Here is a 19,945-nt window from a genome sequence, read left to right as displayed (position 1 = left end):
TTGCTCCATTCCTATGGATCCCAAATCAGAATTCAACATATATATTTTATACTAATAACATTTTATCAAAGTATTAATGAAATGTTAACTTGCTAACTTGAGACCATGGGTGGAGACATTATCTAATCTGTTAATCATTGGCTAATGTGCTATCTTGTCTTGCTGCAAAACCTGTCCTGGGGTGTGGAACTGCCTACCCCGTCACTTTCCCCCACCCATGGAAAATCTATCTATTCTATTATAATTAATTAATTAACAGAGTCTCTGAGCCTAATAAGCCCACTCCGCCAGCACTGTGTGTAATAAACTCCTATTCTTGACCTCTACACAGTGTAGATTTGTGTCCTTCACAGACACCTGCTGAATAAAGAGGAGATTCAGCATCCAGCTTGGCTGAATGTGTCTCCTCTCCCCACAGCTTGCTGATCTTTTGAGGAAATGGAGAAGACTGCCTTTGCCTAGCTGTACATCGCTTGCAAAAGAAACAGGTCTTTTTGGTGACAAGTGTTGAAAGGAGCCATTAGACAAATGTGGAGAAAGGAAAAATGCCCCCCAATTCAACTGGCATCTGTGGATGCTGAAGCCACAACACAGAGCGCTAAACACTATATGAGAACGGCTGGTGTCAGAAGAGTCTCTACCAAAGCCTTTTGCCACCAGCAGGGGCCTCTCTGTGCACAGAACTCCTGGTAGCGTGATGGCTGCAGACAGTGGAGAACTCCATTTTGGCATCTCTTTTGTGGTGAACATCTGCAGTGGCTATTAAAAGGTCTCTAGACAGTGATCTTTGTGAAGAGCTGGCTGAAGAACCTTCCTACTAACCAGGAGAGCCTGGCTTGGCCCGACAGTTCTTCCTTGCCGTACCTAGTGTGTCTGTTGGCTCCTTTTTTTGTAGCTCTTTTCAGAAAAAGAAAAGATCTGTCAGCAGAATCCTTCTAAGTGCTTGTTTAAGACAGAGAGCCTTCCTTGCGGCTAAGTCTTGGTGCCACGGGGCATGCCTCACTGCAGCACCTCCTGCTGACCATCCTAGCAATTAGCTCTGGTTCACCGGTGCGCCTTCATCTAGTAGCATCTGGCCACCATTGGTTCTATCATTAGGACCCATGTTGCTCTCAGGACTTCAGTGTCCTCTTATGGACACAGCCCTCTGGCTGTGCCCCACTCAGTTCTCTCCCCCCTGCTGGGTGGGGGGGGGGATGTCCTCTACCCAGACACTTGCCTCAGTGGCCGGCTGCAGTCCAGGGTGTAGCCACCTGTGCCAGTGGCTACTGAGGCAAAAGGTGTGAACCTCCAACCCTGCCATCTGTTTCCCTGGACCATTTCCCAACAGACCTAGAACCTTCCTCCACCTTTGTATAGGGCCTTAGTCGGGCAGTAGTCAACCAGGAGGTCACTCATGTACCCCTTACCCCAGCACTACTCTGATCATGGTGCCCTCCCTGCTCCTGCTCCTGCTCCTGCTCCTGCTCCTTCCGTCCTTCCTTCCTTCCTTCCTTCCTTCATAGCAGCCAACCCTCCTTCCTCAAACTCCAAGGAGTGACTAACTCTTGCTGTGCTGAGCAGCTCTTTATATATGGGCTGCTCCAGCAAGCCTTCTCCTGATTGGCTCTCCCAATAAGCCCTTTCTTGATAGGCTGGGTTCTGCACAGCCTCTTCAAGGCTGCCTTAATCTTTCTCCTGCTTGTTTGGGGCAGACAGCCCACCACACGTGGAAAGTGGCAAATGAGAAGTCTGGAGCTGAAGGAAAGGTTACCATGACTCAGAACTGAGCCGAGGTTGCTGCGACTGAAACACAGATCACTAACCATTATCTGATCACAGTGACTGGTGGGAGAGGCACATGTTAGAAGCCCTCTGTCTACTCAGCTGTGGCTTTCTGTGCACAGAGAGCCAGACACCTCAAGGTCTGCAAGTCTTGAGGGAAATGGGGAATGTCTGTACTTTAGAATTTGCGGGTGTTGACTTGAACCATCAAATGAAACAGTTGCAAATACTTTCTTCAGGCAGGCACCATGGCTTAGCTGGCTAAAGCACCTGTCTAGTAAACAGGAGATCCTGGGTTCAACTCCCGGTGGTGCCTGGGTGTATGGCTTTTGTCTCCTCTGCTCACATTTTCCTGTGTCTTCCTAGGAAACAGAAGAGGCCTCCCTTGGTATCCAAGCCATTGCTTGCTAAGGAAAAGGCTTCTTTGGAGAGAAGCATTGGAAACAATCAAATCACAAACCTGGAGTTGATGAAAACGCTGCTATGACTGACATTGGCATGGCGGTTGCTTCGACTGCAATTGCTGCAACACGAGCCTGCGCCACACATCCTTGTGATTCCCTGGAGATGTTCACACACAGATGTCATGTCACCTTCCTTTTGATTGTCATTGATGAAAAATGGAGCGGTTGGGAGAAAAGTCCCAGAGAGTCGCACCGTGGCTAATTTGGGTGATTCACCTGCCAGGTAAAGTGGAGGTTAGGGATGCAGCTCCCAGTGGTGCCTTAACAAATGTGTCTGCTCTTCCCACCTTTTGGTGAATCTTTTGCGGAAACAGAGAAGACTGCCTCTGCCTTGCAATGCAAATGCTTGCAAAAGAAACCAGTTGTTTTTTCTGACAAGTGTCAGAAGAAATGTGGAGACAAGGAAAAGGTCATCGTAACTCAACTTGCATCCATGGCTCTTGAGGCCAGAACGCAGAGCACTAAGCACTGTACGACCACAGCAAAATCTAAACTTTACACCTTAGTACACTAGGCAGTAGTTAGGTCAAGCAATTTTCTCATCCTACTGGAAGTTACCTTCCTTAATACATAGAATTCCCCCTAAAACCTGGATTACTGTCCTCAAATGACCTTCATTTTCTCAGGATTCCTGCTGCTTCCAGCATAGGTGGGGGAGGAGAAAGGCAAAAACATGATGCCACAGGCTCCTATTTTATATCCTTAGTTCAAGTGTCTAGAAGACACTTGCCCCGAAGTGTCTGGGTGGGCTCTGCTGAGTCACTAGGTTGGGGAATCCTCCTGGTGTGGTCTTGTGCAACTGAGTCATAGACTTGAGCGGTCCCCACAGTGTTGTGTTTGGGCATCTGTCACTGAATTGGAAATCCCTTAATTACAATTCCTCTGCTGATTCATGGCTGTTGAACACCCTCCTCGGCAGGGGTCACTAGCAAAATTTTAGCCTATTTCGGTAACAACCATACAGCAAAATGCATAACTTCACACACCCTCATGCTATACATATTTGGACAGAATAACCGATTTCAGCAGATCATGACTTTTCATATGATAACTTACATGGAATGGTTTGTAGGACATATCACAGCCATATATGAATGATGACTATGTGAGCTACAGGGAGCTATTTTGAAGTACATCATGTCACAAAAGCCTCTAGAGACTGGCCTTTGGGGAGAGCTGGCTGAAGAGCCTTCTGAGTAACTGAGAGATCCAGGCTTGGCCCTGCCATTTTGTGCTTGCGAACTAAACGTTGGGCTCCCTTTTTTGTGTCTCTTTCACAGAAACAGAGCAGAAGTTCTTGGCCAATCCTTGAAAGTGCTTGTTCAAGACACAGAGAGCCTCTGTGCTGGGGCAGGGGTAGGGCTGCAGGAGGTGGTCGGGGGTGGAGGTGCTTACCTCGGGCAGCACAGCTCCCAAAGTGACTGGCACACACTCCCCTCCGGCAGTGGCTCCTAGGCAGTGGGATACGGGGGCGGGTCAGCTGTGGCGTTTGCACTCAGGGCTGCAGGGATATGCCGGCCACTTCCAGGAGCAGTGTGGCAGGGAGGGAGGGGGTAGAGTGGGCAGGGAGCTGCCTTAGCGCTGCTGGCACATCTCCGTGTGTCGCTTGGGGAGGCATCAGGTCTCTGTGGGCTGCCTGGGGCAGGGGCAGTGGCCAAGGGGGCTTGGGCCACCCCTTTGCCTCCTCTCTCCAGGCTCCCAGCCCATCTTGCCAGCCGACAGGGATTTTAGGGTGCAGCAGCGCAGGGAGCAGGAAGGGTGAACCACAGCGGCTGCCTCCCCCCCCACATGCAGGAAAATGGCTTGACCTGCTGGTCCCACGGACTAAGGCACCAGGCCTCCAGCTTGCCCCATTTGACCCAATGGATTGATCTTGTGGCCAGAATTATTTGCAGTCGGGATTTCCCCCAACAGTGCCCCACAGGGGTCCAGGGTCAGCTCCAGCACAGGCCACACAGGAAGGCTTAATGCTCGAGCTGCAGTGCATGCTGGGCAGGCTCTAGGCCGAGCTCCCCAGGGCAGGAGAGAAGAAGAAGACTCGGCCCCTGGAGGGGCAGGATGGGGCTTCCTGGATCCCATTTGCTCACAGCCAGCGCCCTGCCCCCACTCCCATGTCATCAATGGCGCCCCCAGGTCAGCCAGAATGGAGCAGCGGTTTTCACTGCACCAAGTCCACTTATGGCTTACAGGCAACTCCCAAACCCACCACAACCCACCATGTCGGCCAGAAAGGAGCCCACTCAGCCTCGCCATTGCTGCTTTTCCGTCCCCCTAGAACCCCGCTTCTCCTTGGCTGCAAGGAGCCACCCCTGGGATGCCAACAGGCAGGCACAGGATTCTGCCTCCCAGCAGCCAACAGCACCTCCCCCGGCTTTGCAGAACGAATGGTGACGCTCTACTAACCCCACTTAGCCGCAATGATGTGCTTAGCTTCTGCCCTGCCTTTCTCAGCTCGACTTTCCTCTTTTGCCCCATTCCTGCCTCACTTCCTCCTTTGGCAAGTCACGCAGAGGAGGCCAGCAGGAAGAGCCGGCCTCCACCGGCCAACCTCCCAGGGCAGAGGAGGCCAAGCCACAAGCCTCCAAAAGGTAACACGCCGCACTCCTCTAGGTTCTCCAGCCTGACGCCAAGGTGCTTTCTCCACTGCTGTCAGCACCCTCTGTCATGCGGGGGTTGGAGTTATCCCACGGACAGGCCAATAGGAGAAGGAGGAGGCCTTCCTGAACAGCAAGGGGATCTGGGAAAAGGAAGCCAGCATGTTTCTGCCTGGTTTTGAACCAAGGACCTTTTGCGTGTTAAGCAAACGAGATAACTACTACACTACAGAAACTCCATCTGCTTGGTTGTTGCTCACCTTGGCACAGACCGATGGACAAACCTGGAGAAAGTGGTGGCAGCCCTTCGAAGGGTCAGCTGGCAGAGCAGAGCACTGGAGCGGGCACTCAGGAAGTCATCCTTACGTCGCCCTTGTGACTCCAGCTTGAGGGAGAGCTGCTTTTTCTTCCCCTTGCTGACAAAGAGCAAGAGAAGAATGAAAGGTCAGGTGGGCCAACTCGGTGCAGAAGCCCATGCTGCCTTTTCCTGCTGCATAGCCTGAAATGAAGGACTCGTGGCAGTTAAAGGAACTGCTGCACTTTCAGAAAACATCCCACCCGTGCACACAGGGGGACAGAAGAGCCTGTTAGTCTAGCACGCTCCCAACTGAACTACTTCAGCAGCTGCTCGGTTTCTTTTTGGCCTCCTGCTTTTCTGTCTGGGATGTTGTTGTCAGCTGTGGCACAGAAAAAGGACGTCATTGCGAGCGGCCCATGAAGACAAGATTCACTGTTGCCTTCCTTGCTCGGCTTCACTTGCTTCCTCGCCCTATTCCTGCCTTAGTTCCTGGGTTTCCTGAAGGCGACGGGGGGCCAGCAGTACCAGGAGGAAGTTGGGCAGCTAGACCCTGGTGGCAAAAGTCCTGCCGCCACTTGCCACCCCACTCTCTTCTCCCAGCGTCACATATTGGCCACCAGAGACTTGGTGCCCAGCAGCACAATGGAAGGCAGTGGACAGAGCCACCCTCGCCTTGAAGCTCCGGCTCATTAAACCACATCTTCAGTCGCTGATGGCCAATGAGAGACCGACATCGCTTGCTATTTTAGCACTTGGAAATGCCATTGGTCAGTCATTGGATCTCTGTAATGCTGCGCTTCAGTTCATGGGGGAAAGGTGAGAGAAGCGACCTTTGAACAAAGGGCCTGGGGTTAACATCCTAATGCTGTCTGTCTCCGACTGTAACACTATTTAATACTGGCCCACCCTGTGCTGGTGAGTGCTCCATTGCTAGATGTTAGTACATTTCAGTTACTGTCAAAATTATAAAGTTTCTATATGCTTAAAGAAAATGCATTTGTTTTATTTGCTTATATATGGCATGAATAAATACAGGTTTACAGAACCTAGCCTGCAAATTTATCATCTTATATGACAGAGAAAATCATGCGTCGAAATTGTGCGTCAAAATCATGAGCTGAGCTACAAATGCAATGAAAAATAAGATATTCAAAATTTTAACATATGGGGGGGGCACTGAAGACACGTCTTGCTTGGGAGAGGCACTTGGTCTAGGGGAGGCCCTGTCAGGGAGAACAGGAGCTAGTCTCACACGCCTATTTCCAGGCTGTAATCTGTGGGCGCCCTGCTCTGGGGGAGGGATCGTGGCAGCCCAGACTCAGGGCTGGAACAGGCCCCGGATTGAGGGGGTGGTTGCAGGGTTTGCAGCGCTCTGATGTCTCAGACAATATGTCTCTCCCAAAGCCTCAGATCTGCGTCTCCAGAAGGCTCCTGCGCTGCCTCTGCTCCTCTCACAGTCTATAGCAAGGAGCAGCAGCAAGAGTCAGGGATGAGCCATAGGCACTAGGTGGGGGGCCGAGGCTTCAGGAGCCCAGAGTGTTTGCCTGTCTGGGCATTTTGGCTGAGACCTCAGGGACACATTGTGAGGCAGAATCCCAGGCATCTTATGAAAGGAGCATAAGGACGTACGAACGGTCAGACTGGGTCCATCTAGCCCAGTATCCTGTCTTCCCATAGCGGCCAAAGCCAGGTGCCCCAGAGGGAATGAAGAGAACAGGGAATCGCCAAGTGACCCATCCCCTGTCACCTATTCCCAGCTCCTGGCAAATAGAGACTAGGGACACCATCCCTGCCCATCCTGGCTCAGAGCATGTCCTCCATGAATCGATTTAGCTCTTTTTTTGAACCCTGTTATAGTCTTGGCCTTCACAACCTCCTCTGGCAAGGAGTTCCGCAGGTTGACTGTGCGTTATGTGAAAAAATACTTCCTTTTGTTTGTTTTAAACGGGCTGCCTATTCATTTCATTTGGTGACTCCTAGTTCTTGTGTGATGAGAAGGAATAATTAACACTCCTTATTTACTTTCCCCACACCAGTCATGATTTTATAGACCTCTAGCATATTTCCCCTTAGTCAGCTTTTCACCAAGCTGAAAAGTCCCAGTCTTATTATTCTCTCCTCACATGGCAGACACTCCATACCCGTTTCTGAACCTTTTCCAATTCCAATACATCTTTTTTAAGATGGAGCGACCATATCTGCATGCAGTATTCAAGATATGGGCGTACCATGGATTTATACAGTGGCAATAAGATTTTCTCTCTTATTCTCTATCCCTTTCTTAATGATTCCCAACATTCTGTTCGCTTTTTGCCTGCCACTGCCCATTGAGTGGATGTTTGCAGAGAACTATCCACAGTGACTCCAAGATCTCTCACTTGAGTTGGAACAGCTATTTTACATCCCATCATTTTATATGTAGAGTTGGGATTATGTTTGCCAATGTGCATCACTTTGCATTTATCAACATTGAATTTCATCTGCCATTTTGTTGCCCTTTCACCTAGTATTGTGAAATCTCTTTTTAGCTCCTCACAGTCTGCTTCGGACTTAACTATCCTCTGTAGTTTTGGATCATCCACAAATTTTGTCACCTCACTGTTCAGCAGGTCGTTTATGAAGATGTTGACTAGTCCCAGTACAGACACCACTAGTTACCTGTTTGCATCCTGAAAACTGTCCATTTATTCCTACCCTTTGTTTCCTGGCTTTTAACCAGTTATTGATCCACGTGAGGACCTTCCAGAAGTGAACGTAAGCTGGTACATTCAGGTATGAGGTACTGGCAAGAGCGGGTATGCTGTGCCAGCCCCGCCCGGCTTCCCCAGGCTGGTGATTTAAAGGGCCCAGGGCTCCCTGCAGCCTCCCAAGCGCCCCTGGCGGAGCCCCGGGGAGCAAATCACTGCCCTGGAACGCTGCTCTCTCCCGCGCTACGAACACAGAGCAGGAGTGACGGGAGCTTCCTTACAGGGGGGGGGTCACTATTGTCTGAACTGTGGCACTCCCATGAAAACCCTTCCCCAAGGACCCACACTCACACCACCTCTCCCCCCGAGGCCACACCCACAGAATTCCTCTCCCCCCCCAAGACTCCCCCTTTCCCCCCTCCATCATTTGTCCTAACAGCCAGTTAAGAGTGGTGAGGCCACAGCCCTCTAAACCCCCTGTTCCAGCACCCCTGACACAGAGCTCAGCAGCAGCGGTGTGTGTGTGCGTGTGACAGAGGCTGCTGTGCTGAGCTGAGCCAGTGAGGGAAGCGGGGGCTGATGTTGGGGCTGCCCCCTCCCCCTGCCTCAGGCCTGGTTGCTTGCAGCAGCTGTCTGAACATAGAGACAGTGTGCCGACACACTCCCTCTCCCCACACACACACACAGTCTCTACCCCGCCATGCACACTGCAGTTGAAAAGCAGCTGGCAATCTAGTAAGATGCCCATGGAACGGTGGGATAGAGAAACCTGCATCATGTGATGCTGTACCGGCCCATGAGGCATTGCAAACCCTTCCCAAAACACCCTGCAGCCAGTTGCACAGCTACCCACAGTGCACTGCTCTCTGTGGCCATCCAAGATTCTAGCGTGGATGTGTTCTGGTGACACAAGGGGCATAGTGTGGACATGCAACAGCTGTTTAATTAAAACACTTTAAAGCCACGTTACCCAATAGTGTAGACACAGCTTGAGAGTGAGACAAGACCCAGCTCCCTTGAAACTAAAGAACCACAACTTTCTCCGTAGTCAGCAGGATTCAAACCTGTGCAGGGAGACCCCATGGATTTCTAGTCCATTGCCTTAACCACTCAGCCACAACTATTCTCACTGCACTCTAGTTCTGTTCTCACTGAGTGATCAATTCCAGTTGTTTCCTCAGACCAGCTTTCACAGCACACTCAATGCTGTGCCATTGTGTAAGTGTGTCCATGGCTGAACTGCAAGAATTCCTGCTCATTTCCCTTCTGGCAGGAGCATGGTTAGAGTGTGTTTGTGGTCAATGACGTTGCTGTAGATTGTTGTCCATTTCCTGCCTTGATCATTCAGACAGTCCCTTTCCTGCCATATCCCCAGCACATCAGTGATTGCAATAGCAGGGGGCAGGTTTTCTCTGGGGCACTGAGATTTGTCAGGGGGTTGGTGGCTCCTTTCTTTCCTCACCCTGGAGTAAACTCAGCTTTTAATTCCATCCTTGATGTTTCAAGGAATAACAACAGACGACTGAGGAAAGAGGTGGACAAGTGGATCTCAGGGGAGGGGCAAAGAGGTGGGGGTGGTGGACAGGGCAGGTCAGGGGAGGGGGTAGAGAGGTTTGGGCAGGGCGGGTCTCAGGGGAGGGGCAGAGAGGTGGGGGCAGCAGGCAGGCCTTGGGGTAGGGGATGGAGAGGCACGAGCAGCAGGCAGGAAGGCCTTGGGGGAGGAGAGGAGTGAGCGAAAGGTGGACCAGCAGGCCTCAGCCACAGTGGAAGAACAGGGGTGGGAAGTGGCCAAATGGGAGTGAGGGTGGAGCACAGGTGGGGCCTCAGAGAGAGGAGAACAAGGGAAGGGGCTGGAGTGGGCAGGGCCGCCCAGAGGATTCAGGGGGCCCGGGGCAAAACAATTTTGGGGGCCCCTTCCATAAAAAAAAGTTGCAATACTCTAGAATCCTGTATTCACATGGGGGCCCTGCAGGGCCTGGGGCAAATTGCCCCACCTGCCCCCCCCCCCGGGCAGCCCTGCCCTCAGCCTCTCCTCATCAGTCCCCTGCCCCCTAATCATTTTTGTTGCCCTCCCCTAGACTCTCTCCAATTTGTTTCTGTAGTGGGGGGGGGAGCGAAAACTGGACGCAATGCTCCAGATGTGGCCTCCCCAGTGCCGAATAGAAGGGAATAATCACTTCCCTCGATCTGCCGGCAATGCTCCTACTAATCCAGCCAATACGACCAGGTACCCATATTGAATGCAGACCCAGCAATATTTGATAAATTGGTTACTGTCCATTCAGGAGGTTTTTTTCCACCTATTCATAAATAATGAAGATGCTGTAAGCGGAGGGGAGAGAGCTGTCCCGTCCGTGTAGTTAATCCATCTCCCCGAGAGGTGGTAGCTATGTCACTGGGGGAAGCTATGGGGGTGGGTGTGCAAGCTGTGCTGTTTACATGGATCTTTAAGTTTAATCAAACCCATTTTTAAAAGCACTGTGGTTTGGGAACAGAACAGGAGATTGCTGAGGCAGGGCCTGTCCTTCAAAATCTTTAAGATCTCTGACTTACCTACAACACAGCCATGGGGGTATAGCTCAGTGGTAGAGTGTTTGACTGCAGTTCAAGTGGTCCTTGGTTCAAATCCAAGTGCCCCCTTACAAACCTCTTCCTTCAACAAAAATAATGGCATTTCCATTATGTTCAGGAGTTCCACTGGATAGGGATCCCTGAAATGAATGGAAACCCTCAATGTTTTCCTGCACAAATGCATAAAAACCTAGCAAACATGTGCCTTCACTGAAATCAGTTCCAATCCTCTAAAGGATTAAAGAATCCTTATTGAGGTTGCAGGAAAAAAACATCCCGATGTGTAGAAAGAACAGTAAATATGGCAGGCGACAAGCTTGGCTTAACAGTGAAATCCTTGCTGATCTTAAACACAAAAAAGAAGCTTACAAGAAGTGGAAGATTGGATAAATGACCAGGGAGGAGTATAAAAATATTGCTCAGGCATGCAGGAGTGAAATCAGGGAGGCCAAATCACACTTGGAGTTGCATCTAGCAAGAGATGTTAAGAGTAACAAGAAGGGTTTCTTCAGGTATGTTAGCAACATGAAGGAAGTCAAGGAAAGTGTGGGCCCCTTACTGAATGAGGGAGGTAACTTAGTGGACAGAGGACGTGGAAAAAGCTAATGTACTCAATGCTTTTTTTTGCCTCTGTCTTCACAAACAAGGTCAGCTCCTAGACTGCTGCACTGGGCAGCACAGTATGGGGAGAAGGTGACCAGTCCTCTGTGGAGAAAGAAGTGGTTCAGGACTGTTTAGAAAAACTGGACGAGCACAAGTCCATGGGGCCAGATGCGCTGCATCCGAGGGTGCTAAAGGAGTTGGCGGATGTGATTGCAGAGCCATTGGCCATTATCTTTGAAAACTCATGGCGATCGGGGGAGGTCCTGGATGACTGGAAAAAGGCTACTGTAGTGCCCATCTTTAAAAAGGGAAGAAGGAGGATCCGGGGAACTGCAGGTCAGTCAGCCTCACCTCAGTCCCTGGAAAAATTATGGAGCGTGTCCTCAAGGAATCAATTCTGAAGCACTTAGAGGAGAGAAAAGTGATCAGGAACAGTCAGCATGGATTCACCAAGGGCAAGTCATGCCTGACTAACCTAATTGCCTTCTATGAGGAGATAACCGGCTCTGTGGATGAGGGGAAAGCAGTGGATGTGTTATCCCTTGACTTTAGTAAAGCTTTTGATACAGTCTCCCACAGTATTCTTGCCAGCAAGTTAAAGAAGTCTGGGCTGGATGAATGGACTATAAGGTGGATAGAAACCTGGCTAGATCGTCGGGCTCAATGGGTAGTGATCAATGGTTCCATGTCTAGTTGGCAGCCAATTTCAAGTGGAGTGCCCCAAGGGTCGGTCCTGGGGCCGGTTTTGTTCAATATCTTCATTAATGATTAGGAGGATGGCGTGGACTGCACCCTCAGCAAGTTTGCAGATGACACTAAACTGGGAGGAGTGATAGATACGCTGGAGCGTAGGGATAGGATACAGAGGGACCTAGACAAATTAGAGGACTGGGCCAAAAGAAACCTGATGAGGTTCAACAAGGACAAATGCAGAGTCCTGCCCTTAGGACGGAAGAATCCCATTCACTGCTACAGACTAGGGACCGAATGGCTAGGAAACAGTTCTGCAGAAAAGGACCAAGAGGTTACAGTAGACGAGAAGCTGGCTATGAGTCAACAGTGTGCCCTTGTTGCCAAGAAGGCTAACGGCATTTTGGGCTGCATAATTAGGGGCATTGCCGGCAGATCGAGGGATGTGATCAGTCCCCTCTATTAGACATTGGTGAAGCCTCATCTGGAGTACTGTGTCCAGTTTTGGGCCCCACACTACAAGAAGGATGTGGAAAAATTGGAAAGAGTCCAGCAGAGGGCAACAAAAAATGATTAGGGGGTTGAAGCACATGACTTATGAGGAGAGGCTGAGGGAACTGGGATTGTTTAGTCTGCAGAAGAGAAGACTGAGGGGGGATTTGATAGCTGCTTTCAACTACCTGACAGGGGGTTCCAAAGAGGATGGATCTAGACTGTTCTCAGTGGTACCTGATGACAGAACAAGGAGTAATGGTCTCAAGTTGCAGTGGGGGAGGTTTAGTTTGGATATTAGGAAAAGCTTTTTCATTCAGAGAGTGGTGAAGAACTGGAATGGGTTACCTAGGGAGGTGGTGGAATCTCCTTCCTTAGAGGTTTTTAAGGTCAGGCTTTACAAAGCCCTGGCTGGTATGATTTAGTTGGGGATTGGTCCTGCTTTGAGCAGTAGATTGGAGTAGATGACCTCCTGAAGTCCCTTCCAACCCTGATATTCTATGATTATATGATTAGATGCTCTAATGGTCTCTTCTGGCCATAATTTCTGAAAAACTGAGTGTAGCATTGGGAGCAGCGTCTGATGTTTCCCTGTCTAGCCGGCTTGCTGCCTAGAACGAACGCTCCTTGAGTGGGGTGATCCACAGTGCCTGGCCAGGGACAGGACATTAGCCCAGCAAGGGAGGGGTGTGGCAGTGACATCACAAAGGCCTTTTGCAGGACCTCAGACTATTGGTCAAAGGTGGTGGGGAGGTGGTGACCTCACAGAGAGATGCTGACATCAGCCAGGCAGGACCAGGGCGAGGGGCCAGGGAAACCTCAGAGACCCCTGTGACTTTGCTTCAGCAAGTCTCCTTCTCCAGGTCTCTCTCTGAGGACTGAGAGAGTATTCGGGTTCACGGACGTGAGCGCCAGGAGGAACCTCTTTTGAGTTTTCTCCTTCCCTTTTACTGATTTTACTAGAAAACAGCCGTCCCTGTTTAGAAGGTAAGAGCCTCCTGGAGGGAAGGGGTGTCATGGGGTGTCACAGTTCGGATCCTGGTGCCCCCCCCATGTATGGAAGTTCCCGCCCCCTGCTCTGTGTTCGCAGGGCCGGAGAGCAGCATTGCACGGCAGTGATTTGCTCCTGGCTGCCGGAGCAGAGCAGCAGGCAAAACTGTCAGAACTTCCTGGAGCTAGGAAAGGGGAGGGGCCCAGCCTCTGTAGCAGGAATGCAGGGCAGGTGAGTTCACGGCAGGCATTGTGGGATAGTGGCGGAGGGCAGTTATGGTGATTTAATGACCAGCAGCATTTACACTGGCACTCTGTCACTGTAAGTTTGCTGCAAAAAGCTCTAGGCCTCTCATCGAAGTGGTTTTATTTTGTCACCAAAACAGGGCAGTTTTGTCACCAGACGTGGCATTGCAGTGTGTACACCAGCCACACCAAGCTGCCGACCGAGGGAGCGTTGTGTGTTCTTCACACACCTGAGCAATATATTTCTGCTGAAACAACTTTGTAGTGCAGACCTGGCCAAAGATTCACTCACACACACAGCTTGCAAGGAAAACGTCACCTGCTCCTCTGCTTTGCAGAATCCAAACACAAGGAAAGCTTGTCAGGTCCTGGTGGAGATGGCAGGGAGTCAGGTGTGGGCAGACACTATGTCTTACACCCAGGCAGGCACCATGGCTTAGCCAGCTAAAGCACCTGCCTTGTAAACAGGTGAGCCTGGGTTCAACTCCCAGTGGTGGCTTTGGGGGCACCTGCTATTGGCTACTGTCAGAGGACAAGATTCAAAGCTAGATGGGCCTTTGGTCTAGCCCAGTGTGGTTTTTCTCATGGTTTAAATTACACTCACGGGCACTGGTGATAGAGTTACTGAAAGTTTGGGAGTTAGGCACTGACAGATCAGTGGTCCAAGCCCCTTGTAGACACCCCCCCTCCCTCTGGGACAGGGGCAGGTCTGAGCTCTCGCACCAAACGCTCATTGTGGCTGCCAGAACCTGAGTGGCTCATTTCATTTGCACCCTGGGTTGAGTCCTGCTTTGTGCACCGTGTCTGAGAATGAAAATCCTAAACCACCCTTTGAAATGACGAATGCAGCAGGACGTGTCATTGTCCCAGCCCCAAAGCAGACAGACCAATGGAGAAATGCCGTCAAGTCTAAGGTAATACTTCACTGCAGTTTTACCATTTCCACTTGCTAACCTCCCTCCTATCTGCCCAGCCCAGGTGTCCTCTGCCTCAGCTGCTGCTCCCGGCCTGCTCTAGAGTCAAACATGCAGGGCCCCCAGGGGAACAGAGGCTGGGACAGGGCAGCAGCCTGGGCTGGGCTGGGCAGATGCTGGGAGTTCTCGTTCCCTGAGAACTGGCCTGGCTCCCTTCTCAACAGCAAACAACTCAATTCCACGCCCCCTCCCCAGAAAAATCAGCCTGGAGCCAAGGGCCGCAGGGGCCAATTCCCTCGAGTTCCCAGCGAGGCAGGAGATTCCCTGCTGTGATGTTGATGATTTTATGAAAATATGCTAATGAGTGTGAATATAATGTAACTGGAACATGCTTCATGCAAAAGGTCTCTTGTGCAGTATCATTACAAAGCTTATTATCTACTGTGTGTGTTCAGCCTATTTGTATGAACCGATCATTCCTGTATCTGAAGCTAGAAATATGAACTATAACTCTGAGGTCCTGTTGTAATGATGCAAAGTGTGGGCCATTAATAGTGGTTTGGACTCTTGATGGCTCCCATTAACCAGGACAATTGACTGGAGATGGCTCTGTCCTGCACCATCTGTGAGTCAGGCCAGGAACAATGAAGGCTTGGGGTCTCACAGGACATGTGACCATGTCACCTGGTACAGGAATCCATCTTAAACCTGGGGCTTTTCCCCAGGAGCGAGACAAAGGATTCCTGCCTTGTACCAAAGCTGTTTAAGGGGGTGGAACAGAAAGAAGGGTGGCTGCAGTCATGAGAAATCCCCTAGCTACCACCTGAGCTGGAACAAGGACTATACCAGGTGCAAAGATTGGGCCCAGACAAGAAATAAGTCTAGTCTGCAAAAGAAGCTTGTTGGAAGATCTCAGGGTGAGATTTTATCTGTATTGAGTTTCATACTGTATTAGTCTTAGACTTGCATGTTTTTGTTTTATTTTGCTCTATGGAGAATACAAACTCCACAGAGAAGGAAAAGTTAATGCCTTAGAAAAATTTGTGTGTGTTAGAGTGTCTTGGAACCACTCTCCTATAGCTTCTTTTCTCTGATTTCCTTTAGAAAATCTGAAGCAGGGAGCAGAAAACCATTGTCTTTTCTGAGGTGTGAGCTCAGGACCTACTGAGTATGAGACTGACATGCTGCCAACTATGCTAAGAAGGCCCAGGAAAATGTTTAGGCTCAGTGCATATAGGATCCTCCTACAGCAGTGACTGGAGCAGGGAAGGAGCTGGAAGAAGCAGGGAGATCTGGTGCCCACAGACCTGTCCTGGCATCTTTCTCAGCAGCAAAGAAATCAATTTGCCCTTCCAGTGAACAATCTGCTGGAACTAATGGCAGCACAGGGGCGATGTTTCTAAAGTATGCACCCACCTCTACATTTTAGAACTTACTCTCCTTTTTCTAGTATAGCACTTTGTGTATGAATTAGGCAAAACAAACTACACACAGGTAAGAGAAACAAGATCTTGAGAGAAAGCTTGAACTCATAACCCCAACAGGTGGCCCCTCTGCACTAACCAGTTGCACCCCTGTAGGTGTTTAAAAAACACATTTGGGAAGCAGGCAGTTATCAGTCTCTGTGGTTCACACCTTTGCCTGGTAATTGAAAGGCTGCTGGTTCAAACTTAACTCAAGATGCGGCTTTTCAGTGATGAGACTCCAGTACATTTTAACAGGAAGAAAATCTCTATTCTGGCTTTGCCCCATTAGACTCCTTCTCCCCCTCTTCTCCCCCTCCCCCAGTCTCTTTCCTTCCCCACTGGGGCCATGCAGAGAGGAGCCCCAGTCAGTCTCTGTCACAGAGAGTCTGTATCTCATAAAGGGAGGGAGGGGTCTCTCTAAAACATTGATAATGAGGAGGGGAGTGGTGTGCGTGGTTGGGGGAGACAGGATGGAGAACTAACAGTGGGGCACAGAGAGATTCCCCCAGATTGGGGAGATCCCCTGCTGCCCCCCATCAGCCAGCTGTGAGAAGAACAACTGTGGGGATGGGGGGTCTCCACATGCTGCCCCCGCCCCAACTGCCAACTCTGCCAACTGTGGCAATGGGAGCTGCGGGGGTGGAGTCTGCGGGTAGCAGTGTGCAGAGACGCCCCCGGCCCTCCAGCTTAGGGGCTGCGGGATGCTTTCGGGAGATGCCTGAGGTAAATGCTGCACCCCTCACCCTCTCCTGCAACCCCAACCCCCTTCCCCAGCCCAGACCCCACACCTGCACCCAAACTCCCTCCAAGAGCCTGCCCCCCACACTGCCTCCTTCAGCACAACCCCCTGACTGAGCCCAGACCCTGCACCCAAACTCTCCCAGAGCCTTACACAGGTGTGTGGGGCAGGACTTGGTCCCATTCTGGGCACCACCAAAAATTATACAAACCTGCCACCCCTGTCCAGCCCAACCTTCTGCTGATGCACCTCAGCCCACACCTGTGCAGGGTTTGAAGCTTTCATTGCTTAAATTCCAGGACACAGAGGGATTTCAGCTCCCCTTTGCCCAGAGGGAACCTTCACCCCACTCCTAACCAGGTTCTTGTCCATGGGATCACTGTAGGGGGGCTGGGTCCCTCGGTGTCTTTTCTCTCTCTAGGACAGGCCAGGGTGCAATAACTGGGGGCATCTGAGCACCCAGGATCTTCTGTGGGACTGCCATTCCCCTTCCCCTTCTGTGGTCCCATCTGTCATTGACTCCAGCCTTTTTTCTATCCATCGTCAGCACCATCCCAAGCAAGCTGCACTCACCTCAAAAAGACAGAGTCCAGTGGCACCTTACAGACTAACAGACGTACTGGAGCATAAGCTTCCGTGGGTGAATCCCACTTCGTCAGATGAATGTAGTGGAAATTTGCAGGGGCAGGTATAAGTATGCAGGCAAGAACCAGTCTAGAGAGAACAAGGTTAGTTCAATCAGGGAGGATGAGACCCTCTTCTAGCAGTTGAGGTGTGAACACCAAGGGAGGAGAAACTGCTTTTGTAGTTGGCTAGCCAGTCACAGAATTCCCACTCCATTCATCTGACGAAGTGGGGATTCACCCAGGAAAGCTCATGCTCCAATACGTCTGTTAGTCTAGAAGGTGCCACAGGACTCTGTCGCCTTTTACAGATCCAGACTAACACGGCCACCCCTCTGATACTCAAAAAGACAGTGTCCCCTGCTGGGAGTAAATCACTGACCTCTCTCAACCCTGCCCCTCTGTTTCTTTGCCCCTCAGTCTGTGCAGATGGGACCTTTCCCTCCAGTGCTGGAGGATTCGCCCTTCTCATCTACCATTGTCCCAAGCAGCACAGTGGGTGGAAATCTTAAACATACTGAGGTGACTTAGGAGCAGACCCCCCCCAGACCTTCCATGCAATTGTCACTTGCCCCTCACTGAGCAGGACTGAAACTGGTGCAGGGAGACTGGTGGGCCACATCCCCTCTGGGCATGAGCAAAGCAGCAGGGTGAAAAAAAGGATCATGGAGATGCGGGGGATTGAACCCAGGGCCTTATACACGCAAAGCATGTGCTCAACCACTGAGCTACATTCCCTAGCAGGTTGTGTTTGCTATGGGTTACACTCAGAGCCCTCCTGTTTCCAGAGCATCCAGTGACCTATAAGCTTCATGAGAAGCCCATTCCCCTCTCTGAGGACCAATCCTGCTCTCCTGGAGGTGACTTGTTCATAGGGGTCACTTTTCAGCAGGGCCAGATTCTATGTGTGGGGCACAGAGTGTGGGTGCCCTGGTCTAAGGGTGCAGAGATACACTCAGCCATCTCCCCTGCATTGGGTTGGGGGTGCTGCAATCCTCTGCTGCAAGGTCATGGTGGGGGATGCTGTGAGCAGCGCAACACCTCACCCTAGTGGCAGAAGTGGTGTGTGGAGCTCCAGCTGTTTCTAGGATCTGCTATTTCCACCTGCCTGTAAACTCTAGCTTTCCCCAGCACATTCGCTGTGGTTCAGTTGGGTCACTGTTTCCATGGCTGAACAGCAAAGAATGGCTCCCAGTTTCCCGTCTATCGGCAGCAGGATTAGCCTGTGTTGGTGGTTAATGAGGTGGATCTAGTTGTAGATTGTTATTCATTCCCCACCTTGACAATTCACACAGTCCCTTTCCCAGGCAGATTCCCAGCACCTCAGTGATCCTGGTAGATTTTCCAGTGAACCCTGGAGATTTTCAGGGTTCTTTTCCCCTCCACCTGGAGTGAACTCAGCTTTTTCCCCATCCCAGACAATCCATGAAATAGCAACAGGGGCATAAAGAAAGAGGGGAGGGAACATCTCATGGCCAGGGCTGGATGTGCCCAGAGCCCCTTGCTTGTCCATTGTTTCCATGGAATTTGGCCCCCTGCTTTGCACAAGGGACAGAGAAAGATCTTGCTGTTCCTGTGTCTGTGCAAAGAAAATTGTGCTTCTGTATGAAAAGAGAGGCGGGAAATGGCCCCATGATGGGGCAATAGCCTCAGGGTTAAGAGCAAAGGACAATGATGGGAAGGTTCACAATTGACTCATGCAAAGGTGCAGGTTTGGCAGTTACACTGGGAAATTCAGGCTCAGGTTGGCCACCCCGGTCTAGGTGTAGAAGTCACAACATTTAAACTTGAAAGAGGGGCCAATTTCCCCATCATTTCACACCTTTACACCCAAACACGATGACTTTCTGAATGAACCCTCCTCGTTCAGCCAGAAGATCTTGGGGTGGATGTAGGAGTCACTGGGTAAAATTCTCTGGTCTCTGTTCTGAATCAGGTCAGAGCAGAGGTACCTAGTGATCTAGTCTGGCTGTAAAATCTATAGATCAACACCATTAATATGAAATTAATCCTCAGAAATGGCTGTTCCCCAGCAAAGGGCTCTCCAGGGAAGGGGGCTGTTGAGGAAGGAAAGAAGGAAGACGTCCTTCTCCCTCTGGAGGAACTGGGCTCTGCGCTTTGGACAGAAAGGAGGGGAAGGAAATGGCCACACGATGGCAGCAGAATCTAAGAAATGAAACACAATAGGCTTATGTCCACACTGCAATGAAACACCCAGGACTGCCCCATACCAGCTCAGGCTCCCGGGGCTTGGGCTGTGGGTGGTAAATTTGCAGTGTAGACATCTCGGCTCAGGCTCAGTACCGGGCTCTGAGACCCCACAAGGCTGGGAGGGAGTTAAAAAAAAAAAAGGTAGAATGGCAGTGGAGTATTACCCTGGTCTCAATGGCATTTCTCCATCGGTCTGTCTGCTCTGGGGCAGGGACAATAACACGTCCTGCTGCTTTTGTTATTTCAAAGGGCGGTTTAGGATTTTCATTCTCACACATGGTGCACGAAGCAGGACTCAACCCTCAGGTGTAAACTAAACGAGCTGCCCACAGATTCTGGCAGCCACAATGAGCATTTGGTGTGAGAGCTCAGACCTGACCCTGTCCCAGAGGGATGGGGTCATCTGTGAGGGGACTGGACCACTGACCTATCAGCTCCTAACTCCCAAACTTTCAGTAACTCTATCCTCAGTGCCTGTGAGTGTAATTTAAACCATCAAAAGAGTCATAGTGGGCTAGACCATAGTCTGGACTTCGAGTCTGGAAAAGAGCTGGCACAATCCATAGACCAGGTTGTTATATAAAATGCACATG

General features: G+C 50.7%; 1 protein-coding gene and 2 non-coding genes across 3 annotated transcripts in view; all 3 read left to right on the top strand.

The window, feature by feature from the left end:
- The window catches only part of LOC120381594 (zinc finger protein 850-like), a gene marked incomplete at its 3' end in the record, with an annotated part of 191,239 nt that overhangs the window by 38,049 nt on the left and 133,245 nt on the right, over positions 1-19,945 (top strand). The window lies entirely within an intron of this gene.
- TRNAT-AGU lies at positions 2,007-2,080 on the top strand. The gene has a single exon. It is a non-coding gene; the product is annotated as a tRNA-Thr (tRNA).
- On the top strand, positions 10,376-10,447 carry TRNAC-GCA. Its single transcript has one exon. It is a non-coding gene; the product is annotated as a tRNA-Cys (tRNA).

Source organism: Mauremys reevesii, linkage group 14 (assembly GCF_016161935.1).
Source record: "Mauremys reevesii isolate NIE-2019 linkage group 14, ASM1616193v1, whole genome shotgun sequence".
Classification (NCBI taxonomy): Eukaryota; Metazoa; Chordata; order Testudines; family Geoemydidae; genus Mauremys; species Mauremys reevesii.
This window is presented reverse-complemented; position numbering and strand designations above follow the sequence as displayed.